Source organism: Gavia stellata, chromosome 16 (genome assembly GCF_030936135.1).
Source record: "Gavia stellata isolate bGavSte3 chromosome 16, bGavSte3.hap2, whole genome shotgun sequence".
NCBI classification, from domain to species: Eukaryota; Metazoa; Chordata; class Aves; order Gaviiformes; family Gaviidae; genus Gavia; species Gavia stellata.
The window spans coordinates 15,848,632-15,870,388 of NC_082609.1; positions in this window are offsets into that span (position 1 = coordinate 15,848,632).

Genomic DNA, 21,757 nt, shown 5'->3' on the forward strand with positions numbered 1-21,757 from the left:
GATGATTAGATATGGTTTGGATTGGTGACTACAAGGTATGTGGAAATTTGGCTGGACTTCTGGATGCAAAGTTGGCAGCTGGTTGCTAGCAGCATCATCTTGTAACAGTAGGGCCAGTGCTGTTAAAAATCTTTATTAACAACTTGAATGATGGGAATGAATGGGATGCTTTCTGCAAGTTTGTGAGTGATACCAAAGCCAGGGTAGCAGTTATGCTGCAGAGCGATGTTTCTGTTCTTAACAAGCTGGAGACATGGTGTGACAGAAACCTCATGAAATCCAGCCATAGTAAAGGCTAAGTCCTGTATCTGTGATAGAATAGCCCCATGCAACAGCTGAGGCTGGGTACCAACAGGCTAGAAAGCAGCTTTTCAGAAAAGGACACGTGGGGGTGTGCTGTTGGACAATGAGTTGAACATGAGTCAACAATCTGCCTTTGTGGCAAAGAAGGCCAAGTGTATTCTGGGCTGTATTAGCATGAATGTTGACAGCAGGGCAGGGAAGTAGACCTGTGACCACATCTGGAGTATTGTGTCCAGTTTGAGGTTCCCCAGTACAAGAAAGACACGGACGTAGTGGAGCAAGTCTGGCAGAGGGCCTGGGAGCCACCTGATTGGGGGCTGGAGCACATCAGTTATTAGGAAAGACTGAGCATGGGGTCCATTGATTTATATAGGAGTAGGGAGAGCCCTTTTGTTTAAAAAAACCCTAAACAAAAAACCAAACCACACCCCCCCCCAAATAAAAAAACAACAACAACCAATACCCCCCACAACCAACCAACCAACAAAACCCAAAAAACCACAAAACCCCTTCCAAAACAAAACACATACACCCCTGCCCAAAAGCACTTCTAAATATCAGTCTCAATAGTAAAGACTTTGAATACTTATAGAGGAAAGTATTTCCATTACAAAAGTTTTTAGCATCATTTGAATCTTTTTAAACTACAGCACTTTTTTTCCTTACAGATGGGAAAGACGACCTTTAAAAGACAACTTATTGCTATGATAACATATTGTATCTCTTTGTGCTTACATTATAGTCAAGGAATTTTGTAGAATATAAATTTCTTTCAGTCACTTCATTTCTGTGAACTGGTTTGCTTTTTAAATTAAGTCTGAGCTATACTGATGGGTAACTCTTACCAGATTGGAGTGTCTTTTTTTTTTTTAATTTCTTTTTCTTTGTTTTATGAAATATAAATGGGGTGCTTGAATGTGTCTCATGACCTCACCATTTTGATTAAAGAAAAAGTTGAGATTTACACAAACTGCAAGTATGAATTCTAGGTACCTTTAAAAAAAACAAAACAACCAACCCACCCTAAGAAGTAGTAAAATATCCCTATATGGCAGAAATCTGAAACAAGATAAGACTTATAAAAGCTGTATTTCCAGGCCCATGCTAAATGTATTTGTGTATTTGATGGCTAAGTGGGTTGGTTCCTTGAGAGCTTCAGCTTTGGCCTTTTGTGACAGAAGGGAGAAACAGCTTACATTTTCTTAGCTGGAAAAACAAATTTTATTTTATAAAATAAGGAACTAAAAATAAGCATGTAAATTTGCTGTGTTTTCCAACCTGGGGGGTGTGTGTCAAACTAAACTTTGTAAATGTCCATGCAAATCCAAACCAACTCTCATTCAATTGAAAATTCCTGATATTAAACATAAATCTTGATAATTCTCAGTAGTATCAGAGATTTCACTTACACCTGCATCAGAAAAGTCTGTGTTACATATTTGTAATGTTGACTGTGAATGCTTCAGATCATGAGAGGGAATGTGGTATCAGCCTATTTCGACAGAAAACTGGAGTAGGAAGGAGGTAGTCTATGTAATTGGGGAACAGTCTGTCGTTTACCCCAGTAATAGTATTGTAGGCCTTTGTGATCTCTGTAATCTGTTTTTTTGGATCTTGTGGCAGGGACATCAAAGCCGATTACAAGGTGGGAATCTAAAATTCCCAGTATCCTAGAACTGAACACAGCCTGTGATTTTAAGATGTGAAGTAAAATATGAGTGCTTTCCCAACTTTTGTTTCTATGTGAATGAATAAAAAAACTTCTGTTGATTTATTTTTTACAGTTATTACACTTAACAGGTTAATGAACACTGTGTCAGGTGTGTTTGTGGAGAGAGTAAAACCCATCTTGGAATCTTGGGATACCAGAGAAATTTGTCTTTTACTTCAGTCTTCCCTTAAAAGCTTTAAGGAGCTTGTAAATACCTTCAGTTTCTCTCACATCATGCTTATTTCTAATTTTCCTAGTGCAGTGGGAAAGGATAACTTGTACTAGAGAAAAATAAAATTGTCAAATTTTCCTTTTCCAGTAGTAGTCAAATTGATTGATTCAATCTTGAAGAAGCATGGTAAATTCCACCACTACTCCCTCATAAATACTACCAGCATGCAGAGCTGATAGAAAAAAGGTTATCAGTATGAAGTCTATCCAAATTTTTGTTTTTTTAAATGTGGAAACAGGACAAGGATGTCCCAAGTTTCTTCAGTGTTCTACTTCAATTCTGTAAGCAGTAATCATACTGTGGAACTGGAGAGATATTGATTCATCACCACGTATACCTCCAGCAACTGCTGATTATTGCACTGAGATTGAACTAATGAAAAATGTTTTACCAGACTGTATCAAAGTGCTGGTATATCTTCTATGGTAAGATACTTGTTTTGAGAAAGGTGGCCTTCCATGTTCCTGTAGGTTTGGTAAAATCTTACAACTTACAGAAAATACAAAGACAAATGGCCTAACACCTGATAAGAGGACTGTCAAGTAGAAAGTTGAATGTCATCCTTTCTCTAATTGAATCGTTCTTCTTGTTTTGTAATGTTGCTTCCTAATGAAACCTTGGGCAGAGGATCAGTCATTCTGCTTTTTTCAGGAAGAGAATGTATTAAGATAATCATAGGCTCATGATAAGATGTGAAATACTGTAGTAAAGAAATGCATTATGTGGACAGAAAATTGGTTTAGCATTTTCCCCTCTCCTGTTGTCTGTCTGCAGAGTATGTACCAATAGTAGGAGACAGTGGCCAATTGCCTACTTCAGGAGCACAGCTAAAAGTAGCTTTCTTATCTGATTATTTTAGTAAGTAAAATGCAGTGTTCTTTCCAACTATCAGTAATTTGAATCTTTTATTTTTGGGGTGATATGCAAATGTATCCCTATGACACTTTTTAGGAAATAGTTTTCCTACCTACCAGATAATTCCAATCCGACCCATGTAAGCCACACTTAATTGAGTTATTTTATTGCTGAGGAAAGGCACCATTGGCCAATCCATATTTTATTGACTTTTCCTGTTATAAGAGTAGTCTCAGATTGATGAGTCACTATTCATTTCATTTGAAGCTTTGCATGTATGTATTTTTTTGCCATGCTATCTGTCAGCTAAAAATAACTCTCTTGCAGAAATGACAGAACAAATTTTACGAAGAAATAATAAAATCTACTGCTGTGAACATGTAACTTCAGGCAAAAACAGTTGCTTATGCTGGCTGGAATGTTACTCTGATGTCTTTAAATAACTTCATTAGTCAATAAGATATGGTTTAATTATTTAAGTGATGAAAAAAGATGAGCTTTTGGTATTTAAATCTACCCACTGTTTACTCCTTTCAGAGTATTTCTTTATATTAGAGCTGCAAGCACTTGCAAAACCCCATCTGGCTGGCAAAATATCTTTTTGTTTACAAAAACAGAAGCTTTTAGCCACTGCAAGCTCTTGAATGTTTCCTGCTGGGATCCCAAGCTAACATTTTTTGCCAGCAGGCACCACTTTCAGCTCATGGGAACCTGCTGTCACCAAAAGAGATTTTCCCTCATGTGTCTTTCCTTTTTATTGCAGCATCTGAAGTGACTGATCCTTAAGAGAACCCTACTTTTTGTCTTTCTGAAAAGCAGTCTGGTGTGCACTCTGCACAGTTTCTGCTTGGACTGCCATCTTTCAGCCCTTTACTATCAGCCTTCCTCTCCATCCAGCAAACACCTATTTCTCTTCAGTGAAATTTCATCAGCTCAGTATCAGTTTGGAGAGTCTGTCGTAGAGGATAAGCTCAAATAACTTTTGCAATGTGTTTGTCTATGGTATCAGCACAATATACTTGGGTGGCTGTGTGGTAGTCTGAGCTCAATTTATTTACAGAGGCTATGCGCAGTGGGCAGAGTATGTAAGTGAGCTTGTTTGCAGGAATTAGATCTTTGCCTATTTCAGCGAGCCAGTTGAGCTGCTACATAATGATGCTTATACTTCCCTGTTGAGCAAAAAGTTGAGATGCTAGAGAGTTTGGGAGGTGGGAGGGGGAAGAGGAAGTGCTATGGCAAATTGGCCATGAACAAAACAAATTTACTTGTTTCTCCTGGGTTTTTGATTATCCTAAAAACTGTCAGAAAATTGAATCACTTTCTGCTACCCAAATTATTCTTTGTTATTGGGATGCTTGCCAGACTGATTTTGTCCTTTTTTTTCCTCTTTTGAAAGAAAAGTTTAACTGAGGTAGAAACTACAGATTTTGAAAATGACAATATATGCCTCAGTTACACTGAGTGCACGAAGAGAAAATTATGAGAAGGTATTATTTCACATCTTCATTACCATCTTTATCATATATCTCTTAATTTAGTCTTTATTGCACAAGGAAGATAATAACAATGACTGTGGTTTTACAGATGATATTTTCTCAAGGAAAGCAATGAAAGCACCATTAATTAAATTATTTAAGAGGACTAGAAAAAGACCTTGAAAATATTTTGGGCAGGACTAATTTGACTTGCGTAGAATAACTTGGTAGGACTCATAAGTGGAATATTCCATAGTCTTTATTTTTAATTTTTTTCCAGACCATATTTGGCTCTCATTTAAAACCAAATTTATCTTTGACTTCTGTGGAATCAGTGTTAGAAAAATCCTGCATTCTTTGGAATCTTTCTGCAAATTCCAGTAATTCCAAGATTTCTGTAGCATTACCATCTGCAGCAAACTTCATTCAGGAGGTAACAAACTTGCTCCTTGAAATTTTCTCAAAACACTGAGGCAGTTTTTCCCCTGCAAAGAAACTTGTAAATGGTGTATGATCTGAGGCTTGTTTTAGGACAGTGGAATACATCCACGTGTAGACGTGGCACTGCAGGACATGGTTTAGTGGGCATGGTGGTGTTGACTTGATGGTTGGACTTGATGATCTTACAGGTCTTTTCCAACCTTAGTGATTCTGTGATCTTTTTCCAAAATGTGGCAGTTAGTGTACAATCGTAGAAAAAAACTTCAGAAGTTTGAACTGATATCACAATGTGTGAATAATGTTCTTTCAGAGGCAATATATGTTGCTATCTTTATGTGGTACAATCCATCCATTTGGTTTGCTTTTGTGTGTGTACCCTTCTGCTTTTGTAATTCCTCTGGTATTTCAAATGAGAAGAGCAAGTTTTTGCTAGTCGGCTGCAGGATCAGCTTGTTTGAAGCAGAAGGAGAGGTTTTTTCCTTTAGGTCTTCTACAGTACAAGTATTCTATACTATGGTAGTGGCACTTTAACTTTTTTGGTCTGGGATATGTGTAGTCCAGTATTGCACAGACTTAAGCAGTTACTCCAGATGTGTAGCCATTGTAGTTTCCAGTTTTGCATTTGACAAAAAACGTTATTCAGATCAGTTGATCAAAAATAAAGTTAATGAACTTTGTGGTCTTTTCTCAGGAAGATCCCAAAATATTGTGTGAATTAAATATAAAAGTAGCTTTCTCCTGGCATGGACATTCAGGCTTTCTAGAGAGAAAATGGTATTTATCCATTGTGCTGAGCAGCTTTTCATAATGACGGCAAACGTAAGTTTGATTTCTTTTGTAATTATAAACTGGAGTTAAAGGCTGCAGGGGAAGGGGAGCAGGAGGCCCTCAGTCAAGGGCATATCCTTAAACTGGGATAAATTTTACTTCCAAAATAGATGTAACCTGCACTTCTTGAAGGCTTTTTCCACCATGGGGGTCTCCCCGTTTCCCTTTGCAAAATGGTCCTTATATTCTAAACTCACAATCGGCAGCAGCTTTTCTAGAGTCAATAGAATCTGCCTTCCTTAAAAGAGCACTTTCAAGTAGCATCTAGTTCTTTACCTAGCTTCTCTTCTCAAACAGCACTTTCAAAAGTTTCGGAATTAAACCACCTTTTCTTTTTTTTTTCCCCACTCAGTTTGACACCATTGTGACAGACCACTGGGTTATGAACCAATGTAACTGAAGTTTATGTGATTTTTAGCACTCTTCCTTCCCAATGCTCTGTTTTCCCTATTTTGGAACCTCTCTGTCCTTCCCAGGAAGAAGCTGCTTCTGCAAAGGACAACATCACTGTGGATGTTAAAAGCCATAGAAGACAGTTTCATCTCATCTAGTTGGAGAGAGATGTTTTGGCAAGAGATTTAGTAGGGTCAAAAGGATTGCTATAGTTGTAAAGTTGTAGCAGTCTGTGATTAGACTTCTTACTTGTCTTTAAGCCTCAAGTTTCCAGAGAGCAGCAGGTGATGAATCAGGTATGCTGAGCTGTTCTCCTGGTGACTTAGAACAGGAACACATCTCCATAATAATACTTTTCTGTGAATTAGCACTAGTATTTAGTAGCATCAGTCATGAAATACTATTACTTTAAACACCCTGGAAGAAACGGACTAAATAGCACTAGCTGGACAATTTGTCTGTTCCCACCAATGCAGTCTTATGGGTTGCTTAAATAGCCTCGTTTCTGGAACAAATGAGTTACTGATTGAAAAGCAATTAACTCAAATTTAAACATAAGTATCACTTCGAGGGGGGGAACTACTGGTGCTCTGAACAAACTTTTAATCAAATGCATTAAGTAATGAAAATCTGGGTAACATCTAGACCCTGGTTGAACATATCACTGAGAATTCAGGTAGTTTCACAGTCTTCAAATAATTGTACTCTTTCTCATTAAAGAGGAGAATTTCCTTTCTGTTGTATTCCTACAGATAGGTCATGTAAGAGCAAGAAGTTATCAGTGTGCACCCAGCAGTACATTTAACACAGTAATTGATTATTTCTTTATTTATAATGATGAAATAGTGGAATTTGGGTAATTTCTTCTGGATCTGGCTATACTGACCAGTCAAATACGTGATATTGCTGTTCCACTGTCTTCCTGATAGAACAGAGTCTGGTCTCTTTAGATTCATCCTTTAGACATTGTTCCGTCTTTCTTTAGTCTGAAAAGCAGGAACTTGCATAGTTCCTGAAGATTTAGAAATCATTATTGCACTCATAATCTCTGTCACTGTGAAACAGGGGATCATTATAACTAAGCTGTTCTTCCATGCTGCATATTGAGAAGCTTGAACTAATTCCTTGTAGTTCTCTCGGTTTCTCTTTTTTGCAAAGCTGTGGCAAGAGGAATCATGATTTCATCTTCTGATTATCTGTGGTCATCCCTATGAGATTAAAAGGGCATTGCATAATAAAGTAACTGCAATGGACTTGTTTCTCTTTTTTTGCTTCTGTTTTGAATAAGCTGGTGCTTCAAAGGATACACCATCTGCCTCATTTCAGAGATACTTGCTTCAAAGCTAGCCACATTTAACAAAAAAGCAGGTAGTAAAGACCCTCCAACACCCCTTTCGGTTCTAAAAGGGGAGGAAAAAGCCCAACAACAATCTTTGGTTGATTAGTTAAATTCTTTAGTAGATACATGAAGTGTGTGGTACAGTGATATTTCTTTAATAATATATCAGAAAAGAAGATAGGCAGTTTCATCTTCTTGTCCAACAGATGATTTTTTTGATCAGTTCTCTAGGCAAACTCTTTGTCCAGAAACAAAGCATTATCAAGGAAAATGTTTCTTCCTAGAAACTACAGAAGGTGTTTAAATATGTGTTTAACTTCAGACTTTCCCTCCTGATCCATGAGCTGCAGTTGATAGAACTGTGTGTGTTTTTATGCCTAGCTCAAAAGAGTTGAGGCTCATGATTTTAATTGCCATTTTCTCACTAATAGAAATCGGCCCTGATTCTGTGTGGGGCACATCACAATTGCAAGTACTTTGGTGTCGTCTTTGGCTCAGGAGACTTGCTTTTTTGTAGTTGGATCTTCGTTAAGTTGCTAACCCAAAGTATGGATGAATTATCTACAAAGTAAACTGTGTATGAGAGATGCACTGTGTTTTCATGTGGCTGTCAGTACCTCTGATTGAGATACCCTTAAATGTATCTTTCACTACTCGTGACAATGAGTAATCACATAGTATAGTGGTTAGTACTTTAAATCTAGATCATGTAGTATAATACTGCAATGCTGAGGATACAGGTGTGGGGTTTTTTTCTTCCAGCAGATTTGGTTATTTACCTAGTGGCTCCAATAGCGATGTTTAGTTTATTCTTATCTGGCTTTTTTGTGATTTTTAGTGGATGTTTCCATATTTTTAAGATTTATGGAGGAGAGTTTTCTGCCTCCTGTATAGTCCAAATGGTGCTGGTGGGGATAAATGAGATTTACAGTCTTCTCATGCAGTGTGATGTCATGCTATCAGTCTGATCCCGCTAGCATGAAGTGTTAGAACCACACTTCAAGAAAATGTAATAATTGGTTGGCACTCCCAAGATTGAGTTTTACTTGGATAACAGAAATAAGAATTAAGTCAATCCATGGGAAAGATTCCCCGAATGTTTTCCTTGTCTCCTGAGATTACTGTATTTATTGGCATTTAGGATAAACTATGGTGTTTAATTTGGAGGTTCCCTTATTTCATTAACATACCTTGCAAGTGTCAAACGTTCTTTACTTCTCATTGGAAAATGTGATTGTAGAAAAGCGGTGCTTTATGTGTATTTTCATTTTATCAAGTTTGCAATAATTTTAAAAGGGGCCTGCAGGTCGTAACCACTTACGGGATTCAGCTTGCATCTCACTTAAATTTTTTTTCAAGACTTCCACCAATTTTTTCTATAGATATGAAAAAGGATTGAGGAAATAGAGTGAAGAAGTTGGACTAGGAGAGAGCGCAAATGAGGCTGATATAAGGAAGAAATATAGAATGAGTTTATAGAGAAAAGAATGCAGTTGCTGAATTTGTGCATGTGACATTTCCGTAACATAAATGTGTCATTTAGGAAGTGAATTCACCACTTCTTTTAAATTGGCTATTTTGGCAATCATGTAAAAAATCCTGAAAGACAAATATTCTGTGCTTCTTCACATTCTCTGTTAATAACGTTTCCCTGTGACTTTGCTATGCAATTCAGTATTGTTTCATTGTCCTTTTGATTTGAAACATCTTACTAGTGTTTAACTGGCATCTTTTTACTGTAATTTAAGACAGGCCATAATTATCAGGACATGAATAAATGTGCCTGATGGCTATCCAATGGGGTTTTTCACCACTCTTGCAGTGCTTTCATTACCCGTGTTTTTCCAGCTCGTGCAAGACAATCTTGCTGGATAGTGTCAAGAGGTTTACTAAAGTCAAGATATGACTTTTTCCACTTTCCTCTTAGCTACCATGTTTGTGTTGAAGGAAGTTAGATTGATCTGTCAAACAATTGATTTGCTCTCTACAAACCCATGTTGGTGGTTATTCATCTCATGGTTATTCTCCAAGTGCTTAAAAATAGTCAGTTTAATGTATTTGTTCCACAAGTTTGCCCAGGGCTGAAGTGAAACTGACCAGTCTGTAATTCAGGCTTGTTTTTGCTTTCCCAGCCTTCTGGCACAAACCCTAATCTCTTTAAAGATACTGCCATCTTTAAAAAAACAAAAAACCAAACCAAAACAAAAAACCTCTCAGGGAAGGTCCCTAAGAACATATTAGCCATGTATTTTTTGCCAGGAATAAAAACTGAGAGGATGTCCTCTTAACAAACATAAACATCCAGCAGCATTAGTTTCCCAGTTGCATTTGCCATTTTAGAAATGCTTGCGAATTGGCACAGAAAGATTATTTGTAAATATGTAATTTAATAAAAGGTGTGTTTTCCTCAAGATGATGTTAAAGACTGTAGAATGTTGAGAAGTTCTAGTAGGTCAGTGAAGAAAGTCCAACCTGCGAGTTTTTGCAGCCGCTATGTAACTCCCTAAATTTTCTTATTAATGGGAGTATACCCATACTGAGAAGAATTACTATGTACAACTGTGATGTTCCAGGTAGAGAACTGACTTGTCAATAAAGGGCTGCAGGTTCTTACATTGGCTTAGCTCAAGCAAACTAAATACCTCCTTGGCTTAGTTTCAGTGACGTTACAGCAGATCAAAAGTCAATCAGCCCTATTGTAACGATATGTTGGTATACTTGCATACTTCAGAGGTTGTTGTACACTGTACGAGACTTACAATATAAAAGCAAGCACCATAAGAGACTTGAATGCAATAAATAGTACTGTCCTAAACAATTTCTTGTGTAGTTCATGTTCAGCATCCAGACAGAGGGAGGTCTCTACATGTTTTGTTTCTGATGATCAGCCTGTTCTTGAAAAGTAGTGTGTGTGTGTGTGTGTCAAAGAAGGGCCAACTAGCAGAAATGCTTAGCAAGTAAGGGCAGATGGTCCTCTGTACCTCATCTGAGACTTCAAAGAGTGCTTCAGATGAACAGGAGAATAATAAAGATCTAGGACCTCAGCATCTCTCTATACAGCAGTCTATACTGCACAGTCAAGAAAATTTGCCATTTGCATTATACTTCATTCATTTTCCACAAAATGGAACAGTTGGAGAATTAAAAGCAGTAGACTAGTTTAATTATATGTTGAAAATCAGGAGAGTGCTGATAATCATTTGAATGGTTTTTGAGACGTCACAGGAAAATCAGATCAACTTCAAGAATTCTAAAAGTAGTGAGGAGGCACAACAGTCTATACACCTCCTCTAATTTTTGTTCCCTTTAGGGAACATGGGTTATTTTCCAGGTTCCATTGAGTCATTGAAGAGATGGAGGCATTTGTTTTGTCTCACTGTACTGCAAGTCACTTTTCGGCAGGAGAACTGAAATGCTGCCTACATTGGACAGGCTGGATCGATGGTCCCAGGCCAATTGTACGAGGTTCAACAAAGCCAAGTGCCGGGTCCTGCACTTGGGTCACAACAACCCCATGCAACGCTACAGGCTTGGGGATGAGTGGCTGGAAAGCTTCTCGGCAGAAAAGGACCTGGGGGTGCTGGTTGACAGCCAGCTGAAGATGAGCCAGCAGTGTGCCCAGCTGGCCAAGAAGGCCAAAGGCATCCTGGCTTGTATCAGAAACAGTGTGGGCAGCAGGAGCAGGGAGGTGATCGTGCCTCTGTACTCAGCTCTGGTGAGGCCGCACCTCAAATGCTGTGTTCAGTTTTGGGCCCCTCACTACAAGAAAGACATTGAGGTGCTGGAGCGTGTCCAGAGAAGGGCGACGGAGCTGGTGAGGGGTCTGGAACACAAGTCTGACGAGGAGCGGCTGAGGGAACCGGGGTTGTTCAGTCTGGACGAGAGGAGGCTGAGGGGAGACCTCATCGCTCTCTACAATTACCTGAAAGGGGGTTGCAGAGAGGTGGGTGTTGGTCTCTTCTCCCAGGTAACAGGACAAAAGGAAGTGGCCTCAAGTTGCACCAGGGGAGATTCAGGCTGGATATTAGGAAAAAGTTCTTTACTGAGGGAGTGGTGAAGCACTGGAACAGGCTGCCCAGGGAGGTGGTGGAGTCACCATCACTGGAGATATTCAAGGAACATGTGGATGAGGCATTGTGGGACATGGTTTAGTGGGCATGGTGGAGTTGATTGATTGTTGGACTTGATCTTACAGGTCTTTTCCAACCGTAGGGATTCTGTAACATATAAAAATTAGTTTGTAGGATTATCACCTGTTAAAGACATCTTTTGAAACCTGCATGCGCAAAATTCTGTACTACTTCTGAATCTATTTGACTTCTATCAATCACTTGCGTTGGGGCTAGAATTTCACATCCCAGGTTTAGAACCCTCGCTTTCTTGCTGCAGAGAGAAAAAATATTATAACCCGTGACTATGCTATGCATAGTTCTAGGGGAGGTCTCATTTCTTTTAAAGTTAGTTGTGGAATGAAGGAGAATTCATGCTGTGCTTATCTTAAAAATGTCTTCTGTCTTAACTAATCATTTTCCATAATTATTTTAAGGCGTGTAAGAGATTACGTGGTATTTTTCTCCCCACGTTTCAAAAAATGCACAAATAATCCTGTTGTTGCCATTGTGAAATATGGGATTTTCTCCCTTGTAGGTGGTGTTGTGTATTTGATTTCTTCCTCTGTATTAAAATTCTGTGATCTCTCCCCTGTAGAACAGATGACCTCAAGTTCTCTTGAGGATGCTCTCTGATTCTTTAAATCACATTTAACGCTGAAGTAAGAGCCACACCAAAGAGACTAAAATTGACAGGGGGAAGGTGGCCGCAAAGAGGAAAAATGTGGCAAAACCCTGGAAAATAAATATCTCTAGTTCATATTTGAAAAGTTACAATTACCCAGTGAGATGAAAGTTTGTGAATTTTAGCAATAGAAGTATTAAGAGAAATCAAATGAGGTTATCTTTGCACTGATATCCATATCTTATAGTAAATATTATTATTCTCTTCCTTCTTTTTCATCTGAGAAACAATTCTGTGCTTTATCAGTGCAAGCACAGCTTTTCAAAGCAAATCAAGTTTAACAGTTTGCACCAGTTGATCACAACACACAGAATTACATGTATTGATTACTGAAAACCCTATATTCCCAAATTCCAAAAAATCTACAAAGCACAAAATTGCCTTGCTACCAAACTCAGGTGTGTTTAAAAGTAACGACATGTCTTAGATAAAAAAAGAAAATTAGTTGTGGGGGAAGGTATGTTCAGGCTATGCTTGTGAGGAGTCTACGAACCAGAAAGTAACTGCAGATACTTTCAGTTCTGCTGTCCTTATGATGTGTAAACTTTGGGACTTTTGCAGAAGCAGTACTGCTTTTTAATCTAATAAGGAAAGATTTTTGTCTTTGGAAACTGATAAATTATGCCTTTTATATGTAAATAAGGTTAATGGAGATGGTGTATCAATAACGTCAACGAGCACATTATGGGGTGATTATTCCCAGTTTATTGCACAGAATATAACTGTGGTGTATCATTATCAGCAGGTATGTTTGTTTTCAGAGAGAAATATTGCTCTCTTCTCTGAACAACACAAGAACTTTAAAAGTTATAAGAGTAATTTGAAATAGAAAGTATAAACTTTAAAGGAAACTGTCCTTTCCTGTCCTAATGAAGGAATGGTTGGAGTTGGGAGTACTTTGATCCATTGAGATTATGCTTGCTGTCTAGAAGTCTCTTGAATAAATCAGGTGGCATTTCTGTAGGATGATACCATACACTAAGCTAGTAACACATGTATTTAATACCTGCAAGTCTTTTACAAATGCAAAAGTTGCATTCAGCTCACTGGACATTCTGGAGTATGAGTAGGAGTTCTTTAACTGACAGAAAGTAGTAAGGCTCATCTCTTTGTTTTTATGCTACGTTCATCTCCAGTCAATTTAAAAGTACTTCAAAACATGTGAAATTCTTCTTTGGCATAAGAAACAGCGTAAATGAAACACCCTCCACCACCATTGAAAGTTTCAGTAACTTCCAGACAACTTTTGGTTTCCAGTAACTTTTGGTTACATTCATATAATGAACTGAAGCCAGTAATGCACAGAAGAAATTTCCTTGGTTATTGGCTTTTGTGTTAAGCTGGACTTAGCTGGTTATTAAAAATAGCACACCTATGTTATAACTGCACAAGAATTTTAATGGCAAACATTTGCTGTATTACACGAATTAGTCCAAAGGCCCTATAAAACTTCAGGGTCTTGAAGCTCCCAAATGTATTCACAGCTGACTATTGTTACTGTAGCCTGTAAAATAACTCAGGTGATGGAATATTTGAGACAGTGGTTTCCCTGAATCTTGGTTCTTTTCCAAGTGATGATGCTAATAGCAGATGTATTTGACAGTGTTAGGTTATACTGATTTTCTGTTGTTTTGTTTTCTGTGAAGCATATTTATGTGCTAAACCTATGAATTAGGGCCTCAAATTGTACCTGTTTCAACTTCAAGATGTTAAGAAATGTATTGTTTTGTTTATTATTACTGCCATTAGCAATACATTTTGAGCAGGAAAACAAAATCTGCTTTTGGAAACTATTTTATAAAAGCAAATTAAAATAATTCAGCTGTTACTAGGATTGGTCTTCATCTTTTGGAGTGTTCAGCTACTTCGCTTATTGATAACAACATGTGTGGTGGCTACCTATCAGAGAAATACAAAGAAAAAGCTAAAAGCTGTAAATTTCCTCTCTAGGTATCAGGTAGATTTGATGTAACGCCCTGTGAACTATTTCAAAATGCTCCCTGCAAAATCTTAGTGTGACAGGGTGTCAGTTTTGACAGATCAGTGGTGAAGTTTGCACAGACTTGAATTAATAAAGGTCAGAATCATCAACACGAAGAGATGCCTGGTGGCATGTCAGCAAGCACTCATACATAGTATCTGTAATGTGACTGCTGATACAGGCTAGAAAATGTAGAGTTTGGGGAAGGTCTAGGTCTTCTGAAATGTTTAAATAGATTTTGAAAGCTTACAGGTATTTACAAAATAAGTGAGTTCTAATAGTTTAGGTAAAGTAAAAGCACGGCAAATGCTTTGATACTTGATCAGTCTGTTTTTTCTGAGTTAAAATGCACTTCCCCGCCCCCCCCCCCCCCTTGTTTTGCTTGTCCGGTGGGTGAACAATGTGGAACTTCATTTTGTACTTTGGAAGTAAATTGATGAACAATCAAGCTTGTAAGGGAAAACAGTGATCGTGAAGTGACTGATGAGCTGAATATCCAGTGATAATTTAGGATATAATTTTCACAAACTGAGGAGTTCAAAAGCAGTTATCTTAAAAAGTTTTTATTAAGGTAACTTTGACAAAAGTATTAAGTGAGGAATCAACTCTTGTTTTCAGCTATACAGGTGAAAGTTTCAGCTTTGCAAGTTAAACTGAACTTGGTTTCATGTCTGTTTCTGTGTTCTTCAGTAATAAAAAGTAAGTTTAGACCGAAGACTTTTTTTTAAAGAAGTGATTCATACAGCCATGTCTGAACTGTTCTTCCTTTCTTCTCTATTAATGATCGTATTTTTCTTTTTCTATAGCTTTCCTTTCTAGATGCCAATGCTCAATTCATTCAGTTCATTCTATAGTTTTCTCACTTTTTAAGGCTTCCTTTCTACTTCACTTCCCAGTCTTGCTATTTTGTGGTATTTAACTGACATTACCTATTCACTTTTGCATGAGTGAAAATGAGTTCTTCCTGTATTGCTTCTAAGCTGAGTTGTCTTTGCCCCCTTGAAATCCTGTCCAGTGTTGACTGTTTTCTTGTACTTCCATAGGAGCTTTTGGCTCGCTCTCCTCCTCTGCTGACTCCCTCTCTCCTCCATGTCTTCTCTTTGATTTTCTTTTTGTCACCTTCCTTCCTGACCCATGCACTTCTACACAGTACAAATACCTGACAAATCTTTTTAGGGCTGATTGAGTACTGATGGCATCACTAATGTGAATTATGGTTGTAAATTAAAATGTTCTTCTTTTTAAAGCCCGTTTTTCCTCAGTCTGAAACAGCATGATGCAGACTGTGAACTTCATTTTGCTCATTTTGCCACCATGAGTTTGAATCTGGTGAATTTTGCAGTTAGCACCACTAAGAGGTCATTTGAAATAACTGACATGTCAATTTTATTTCTTTATTTCTGTGCTTTGTACAAATACATGGCTGTTCATCTGACTTGTTGTCTCAAGTAGCTGTTTATCTGCCTAGCTGTCTGTCTGCCCATCTGTCGTCTTGCCTTATATATAACCTTTTGGTGAGGGCCAAGCACTGGAAACTTTAAAACAAGGTTAGGGAAGAGGAAGGACCACTCTTACGAAAATGTATGCAAATTTATTTATTTGTTCCCCCGATATTTTTTTATGAAATAGCTAATATGTAGCTGGCACTATATAAATTATATAGTAATATGTAGTAGTCCTTTCTCAAAAGAATATTTGTATTTATTAATATTTAAATCTTGTGTGGTACATAGGTATTGTTTTAATTTTATAAAAACTAGCTAGCCAATGTTATCCCAATTTACAGAAAAGGTGCGAGGGAACTACAGGCCTGTTAGTCTAAACGCAGTTCCTGGAAAAATTATGGAGAGGATTATTCTGGGTACTGTTGAAAGGCTTTTAAAGAATAACGCAATCATCAGGCACAGTGAACATGGGTTCATGAAGGGAAAGTCCTGTTTCACTAATTTGATATCCTTCTATGATAAGGTCACCTGCCTAGTGGATGAAGGGGAGGCAGTGGGTGTAGTTTTTCTGGATTTTACTAAGGCTTTGGATACTGTCCCTCACAGAGTCTTTCTGGACAAGTTGTCCAGCTATGGGATGAGCAGGTTCATGGTGTGGTGGGTGAAGAACTGGCTGAAGAGCAGGGCTCAAAGGGTTGTAGTGAATGGGGCTACATCTGGCTGGTGACTGGTCACCAGCAGTGTTCCTCAGGGTTCAATTCTAGGGCCAGTTCTGTTCAATATATTTATTAATAATCTGGATGCAGGAGTTGAATGCACTGTTAGCAAGTTGGCTGATGACACCAAACTGGGAGGTGCTGTTGACTTCCTTGAGGCACAAGTTGCCTTGCAGAGGGATCTAGGTAGGTTGAAGCACTGGGCAATGATGAATGGGATGAAACTTAAAACGTCAAAATGCCAGATTCTGCACCTAAGACGGAGTAATGCCAGGCACAAGTATAAATTCAGAGAGACGTGGCTGGAGAGCAGCCATGCAGAAAGGGATCTGGGGGTGCTAGTCGGCAGCAGGCTCAGTGTGAGTCAGCAGCGTGCCCTGGCAGCCAAGAAGGCAAACCACATCCTGGGGTGCATCAAACCAGTATAAGCAGCCCATCAAAAAAGGTGATTATCCCGCTGTATTCAGTGTTGGTGCGGTCTCACCTTGAATACTGTGTACAGTTCTGGGCTCCACAATTTAAGAAGGATGTGAAAGGTCCTTGACTGCATCCAGAGGAGGGCAACAAAGCTGGTAAAAGGACTGGAAGGAATGTCCTATGAGGAGTGGCTGAGGACTTTGGGCTTTGTCTAGTTTGGAGAAAAGGAGACTGAGGGGCGACCTCTTTGCTCTCTGCAGCTTCCTGAGGAGGGGAGGTGGAGAGGGAGGTGCTGAGCTCTTCTCCCTGGTATCCAGTACTAGGACATGTGGGAATGGTTCAAAGCTGCGCCAGGGGAGGTTTAGACTGGAGATGAGGAAGCATTTCTTTACCGAGAGGGTGGTCAAGCACTGGAACAGGCTTTCTGGAGAGGTGGTCGATGCCCCAAGCCTGTCAGTGTTCAAGAGGCATTCGGACAATGCCCTTAATAACATGCATTAAGTTTTGGTCAGCCCTGAATTGGTCAGGCAGTTGGACTAGATGATCATTGTAGGTCCCTTCCAACTGAAATATTCTATTCTAATTGCTACCTATAGGTGGGTTAAATAAGATATTGAAAGCAAGTAAGTGCACTGTCACATGCTGGAAAAAGAATAGCAGTTTTCTGAGTTGGAAATTTACTTGAAAATGATGAAGACTAAGTTCCATTAAAAGCAAGCCACTTGATTCATAGTAAAGGCAGCAGATGCTTAGGTGACATGAAGTGATATATTGAGGGAACAAGATCAGAGAGAAAGAAACTAAAGTCACTGTGCATAAGTTTTCCTTCTTTCTGATATCTTTCGTAGGCTAAAATACATGATTATTACTGTCTTGTGTGTTTTTTGCATGTGGTAGAACTCCTTCTGTTAAACACCATGAATAGGTGACATTTGACAGTTTAGTCCCCGACATACTATCAGTCTTATCTGTAAAGTATAAAAATTGCTTTGGGCCATTATTATCTCGCTCTTTACTGTTACCCATTGCACAAAGCTAATTGAGGTTTAGTAGCACAGTGGGACGTTTTGCTCAAATAATAGATATCATTTTATATTCTTTAATTTCCTTTTTCTTTCTCCCTAGTTTTCCCCCTCCCATTTCTCCTCAGGCTTATATTTTTAAATGTTTCTCTTGTGAATACGCAGATACTGAGATATATATTTCAGTTAAGAGAAAACATGTAAATGTGCTATATGGTATCTTGAGGAATTCTTCTTTCATGCATATGTGCTCATGTGTTAGAGATTTAATTATGGGTTGATACAGTGAAAATTCAGTAATGGAAAATGTTTCATGTATTAAAAGCGTAGGGCTGTTATAAGAGAACAGGACATATACTAGAGACGTAGATTTATTTTAAATGTTCTTTTTAGCAAGTGATATAATGAGTAGTGTCATTTCTCTTAATATTCTGTAATGGGACACTGCTGCATGCAAAGTCTTATTTGACTGTAGTGGAGTACTGGACAGATGCCAGAGTCCTCTTGTGCTCTGCAGTTTGCTGGTTGAAACCAAAGAGATTCTCATTCTCCAGCACCATAGGTAGTACAAATAAAGACCAGAAGTCCAAATTTGTGCAGAAGACGAATTTGTGTACATTTGGGTTTTGTGTCAGACATGGTTGTGAAGTGCCTTCATTTTCCAAGAAAAGAAATCCTCCGAAATCAGAATTATGATTTCTGATTTGTCCAGGTTATGTCGAAATTTGTGGTGAAGCAAGAAACTGAATTCAAGACTTTGCGACACTTTACTAGTGTGTTAATCTGTTGATCATCATTCTTCCCAAAGAATCAGGATAGCTGTAGATGAATTTCATGCCTGTGGAAATTAATAGACTACTTATTGTTCATTTCAGGGGTGCTGGTCCAGAATGCATGTGCTTAAATTTGTAATCAGGAATTAGTATGATAAACTAATTCCAACAGGAAAATTGATCACTGATCTTTCAGTTGCAAGCTAGTATTTCAGGCAGTAAATTGCAGTGATAGATATTAATTCATGAAATGAATGAATGATTCATAGAATTTCATTCACTAAACCTTAGTTCAACAGTGGCATAAGGCAAGAGTTTTGGTTGCAAAATTTTTGTTCACTAAAGTAGGTATAGGTTTCTCAGTCATGCAGTAGCAAGATAAACAATGATGTCAGTGAGTTTTGTGTTGTGCCAGAAGGTAAAGTTTAGTGTAACACTTGGTTGCAACTATAGTAAACAGTATCAGAATGAAGTAATAACAAAGGGGCAAAAAAACCTCAAAGCCCTGTCAGACCTTTTATGCATTCACTGGCTCTGGATATATACAGGACACATTGTTTAAAATGAAGCATCTGAAAATGAATAGTTTTTACAAAGTCTATAGAAACTTTAACTCCTGTAAAACTGCATGTTAGTTGAACCAGTTGACATTGATCACATGTTGGTTTGTCCCCAGTTATACAGAAAACGCATAAATACTTACTATGACTTGCAACTATATTCAGTACGATCATGGGCATTACAGCTTCCAAATTATCTTTAAGATACAATTTAGATAGGAACCTGAATTTGAGAAATCAGAGAGCCTAAACTTACTGAGTAAGTGGGGGATTGTGTGTGTGTGGTGTTCGTGGGTTTTGTTTTGTAAATTAAACCTTAACACAATTGTGACTGGTTTTGTGCTACTTGGCTATTCACGGCTTCTGTGTGCTGGGCACTAGAACTAATGAAAAAATGTCTCCTTCAGCTCTTATTTCATCCACCTGGCATTTCAGCAGAATAGAAAACTGGTGGAAGAGTTTAATTCAAATGCAGACAAGGATGGTAGCTGAGAGGAGCAGGAGATTGAATAGGGTGTGTGTTGAGGGAACAGGGACAAAGAGTTCAGAGAAGAGGAATGAGGGGAAATCAGAAAGGGGAATATACATAGAAAAGCACAGGCTGACTTGCTTTTTGGGCCTTTGGTTTCTTACAAGACTAGCTCATTTATTAGGAATGCTTTTGTGTTTCCAAAGCCATTGGTTTCAGCTGAGCAATGCATTTTGTATTGCATTTTCACCCTTATTTCAGACCAAAAGGGAAGAAAGCAGATGGTTGAAATTTTGCTTCTCAGGCTGGTTTGTTCAGTCTCTGCTGATGAACAAGTAATTATCAATATCGTTCTGCAGAGAATTATTTTTATTTGGAGATGTGCTTGTATTAAATCCTGGGGGGAGGGGTGGAGAATTTAAAAAGACTGGTTTAAAAGAACGTGTAGATCATTATGATTCCAGCGTCAGATATCTGGATGATTCTTCCTTACAGCTATGCATTACAAAGCAGTTGCTATTTAACATTTATTTTCCCTTATCCTCTTTCACTGTATGAAGTGGATAGACTGTATTTCTAAATTATTTTTCCAATATTACTAGATTAAGATTGCAGAGACACCTTTAAAGTCCTTTTGATGCTTGATTTTAGATTTTGCATCTTTAAACTCTCTCCTTTGTTTTTTCTAGTCCTGGTGATCTGTGGGAGTGTCAACTGGATGACTGTGCCTATACCTGGTGGCATTTAGATTGTCCCTTTGGTCGTTACAAGGACAGCTGAGCCTGTTCATTAAGTACTTCTCAATGTGGGAAAGATGAAAGATGTTAAAGAATGAGGAGAACATTAGGCTTGTTTTACAGAACAGTTATGTGGGTGAACAGTGTGGAACTTGAGTTTTCCACAAAAATGTGACAGAAAATTTGCCTTTTCATGAAAATAATGTCATTTCCTGGGGAAAATGGAGATTTCTGTTTCTATAATCATGCTGTTATACACTGTTAAAGATGCATTATCAGTATAAGCCTGGCTTTCAGTCTCCATTCATCAATGTATATTACCAGTGATTAGTGTAATGTATTCTTTCTTACTGACTTTGTCTTTGCGTTCCAAACACAGTTTCTGTGCCAGGTGAAGTGCTGAGGAGCACCAGCCTTTCCCTATAGAAAGTCTCCTTTCTTTCTGTTTTGTATATTCTCCCGTTCTTCATTTAAAATAAACAGAGCAAAAGACTACTTCTAATCCAGTAAGAAAAGTTGATTAATTCATTTCTGCACCTGTGAACATATAGTTCAACATATAGTGACATTGGAATGATTCCAGTAATTTTACAATATATTTTAAAAGCTTATATAACTTTTATATTCTATTGATGATAGCTGTTTAAAGTAGATGCAAACTATCCTAGGTGTTTAATTTTTTCCCTAAATCATCACCAACCTGAATATGGCCTCTTTAAAGAGATAAAGTTATACTACAAGTAGAAAGTTTTATTTAGATAAAGGTCCATTTTATCTCATACTTAATTTGTCTTACAAATCATAGTAAATGGTAATTTTATGCTTTAATACTTCTGAAGAATAACACTAGATTATATTGCTTTACTCTTAACGCTCTGTAGAATTCAGAAGCAAGGCATGCTACAGGCTAGAAACAAAGCAAAATAGTTTCTAAGGATTTCCCTTTTTAGTTAAATGGTGCTCGATGGACAGTACTGTGCACATGCTAGTCACAAGAGCAGTAGCTATTTTCCAGAATATGTATTAAGCCAGTTTTCAAGAACAAGGTATTGAAATATTCTAGTTTACTCTATAGTTATGCTGTTAAATGAGCAATCCGTTCAAGTGTAGGCTGCAGGGAAGGAAAACAGGAAAACACAATTTCTGAAAGGTTTCTACTTCATAGGTCACCATCTCTTCTTACTTTAAGATCACTCATAGCACTGTGCAGGAACTGAAAACTCTTCCACAATTTGTGGATGCTATTCGGTAAGCTGCTTTGTTAAG